Genomic DNA, 2,192 nt, shown 5'->3' with positions numbered 1-2,192 from the left:
TTTAGGGAACAGAGTTTAAAGGCATGGGGGGGGGGGGATGGTGCTCAAGAGAGTTAGAGTGTCTGCATGGACAAGCCCTTGATGCACTGAAAATTCAGACAAGAGACATGGTCTCTCAGTTCTCCATTCCTACATGAGGTATAGCAGAAAGGTCTGGGATGGAGTAAAGGCTTCCAACCCTGATCTAAAGTTGTGGGAGATTAGCAAGATTATTGGAGGTGTGTGACGAGTTAAATGAATATACGAAGGAGAAAAGATAGAGTTCCATGACTCTACAAGGCCTGCCATAATGCCCCCCATACCTTACATATAAGAAGACAAAAAGCCATTAATAAGCTGCAGGAGAGAAGGTCAACAGCCATAGTCTTGCTTGGAGAATGAAGCATACAGCCACTGCCCATTTCCAGAGAAACACATCTCATCGGTGAGATCCTCAATGGGAGTGTAGTACCTGATGTGTGGTCGGTCATCTCAACAGCCAGGATACAGGTCTTCAAGTTACAAGTCTGATCATTAATGGTTTTTCTGCAAAAACTAGAAGCCAAGCTTCTTCAGATCAAGGAGCAACACCAGGAAAAGAAGAAATTCCTGGAAAGTACAGGTTCCTTTAACAATGAACTTAAAAGGTTATGCAGTCACTAGATGGAGGTAAACATGGAGAAAGTTTGCAGTTGAAATTGCACTGGCGGAGGAACAGGCCCAAGAAAGGCAGGAGAAAGGAGGAGGAGGAGGAGGCAGCAGAGCAAGCTGAGCACCGTCAGAGCAACATGGGAAAGAGCACATGGTGAACAAAGCTGAGGAGAAAACAAGTGATAGAGTCAGAGGAGACACGCCTTGAAACGGCAGGGAGCCCACAGACCGGTGAAGAAAGCAGTCTACTCCTGAGGACAGGGAGGGTGGGTAGGAGGGGTCGACAGCTCAGAGAGAGAAGGGACCAGTCAGCACAACATAGGAGCTGCCCACAGACCCCACACCAGAAGACAAGAAGAAGGAATGAGTGTTGCCTTGTTTTATGTGACCTAAAACTTTTTTAAATGAAAAAAAGGGGGGAAGCCTCTATTATGGAAATGGATATAAGGATGAAGAGCAAAACTATTGAATAGAAAAGATTAAACATTTTTTTTTTCTGAGACAGGGTTTCTCTGTATAGCCCTGGCTGTCCTGGAACTCACTAGGTAGACCAGGCTGGCCTCAAACTCAGAAATCCTCCTGCCTCTGCCTCCCAGAGTGCTGGAATTACAGGTGTGCGCCACCACCGCCCGGCTAAGATTAAACAATTTTATTAATCAGTTTGAATCTTATCTCTGCCTCTACATCATTTAGACTACCTTCATTTAAAATAGCAAAAGGATCTCAATTGCCATGGAGATTCCCTAATTTAATTTAAGTTCTTAATCTCCTTGAACACCAGTCATAGGACTAAGCCCTTCCCAAACATTTGCATCTGGCTGTCCATTAAGTGACTCAAGCTTTCTTGTTCTAAGCCCTACCAGCTTCTCAGTCGCAAGATTATCTCTCTCTCCTTGTGCTGTGAACAGACACCATGACCAAGGCAACTCTTATGAGGCCAACATTTAATTGGGGCTGGCTTACAGGTTCAGAGGTTCAGTCAGTTATCATGAAGGCAGGAGTATGGCTGCATCCAGGCAGGCACGGTGCAGGAGGAGCTGAGAGTTCTACATCTTCATCTGAAGGCTGCTAGCAGAACACTGGCTTTCAGGCAGCTAGGATGAGGGTCTTAAAGCCCACACCCTCATTGTCTGCACCGCTCTCAGTTCTTACCTTCCAAGCTTCTAAAGAACAGCCCACAGAGCTCTTAACATTCAATGTCTTTTCTAGGCCAAAGCTCCAAAGTCCTTCCACAACCCTCCAAAAACAACACAGTCAGGTCTATCACAGCAACAGCCCATGATCCTGATACTAATTTCTGTTTTATTTAGGGTTGCTATTGTGGTGATGAAACACCGTTACCAAAGCAATCTGAGGCAGAAAGGGTTTACTTAGCTGGCATTTCCACATCTTAGTACATCATTAAAGGAAGCCAGGGCAGGAACTCAAGCAGGACAGGGAACCGAGAGGCAGGCTCTGAGGCCATGGAGGGGTGCTGCTTCCTGGCTTGTCCCCCTGGCTTGCTCAGCCTGCTTTCTTATAGAACCAAGACCATCAGTCCAGAGGTAACACCACCCACCTCT

General features: G+C 46.3%; 1 pseudogene; it reads left to right on the top strand.

Annotated features, from left to right (window-relative positions):
- The first annotated feature begins 377 nt into the window (after positions 1-377).
- Positions 378-952, top strand: LOC127680251 (SWI/SNF-related matrix-associated actin-dependent regulator of chromatin subfamily E member 1-like; annotated as a pseudogene).
- The last annotated feature ends 1,240 nt before the right edge of the window (positions 953-2,192 follow it).

This window comes from Apodemus sylvaticus, chromosome 3 (assembly GCF_947179515.1).
Source record: "Apodemus sylvaticus chromosome 3, mApoSyl1.1, whole genome shotgun sequence".
NCBI classification, from domain to species: Eukaryota; Metazoa; Chordata; class Mammalia; order Rodentia; family Muridae; genus Apodemus; species Apodemus sylvaticus.
Note: the sequence above shows the minus strand (reverse complement) of the source record. Positions and strands in the feature narration are given on the sequence as shown.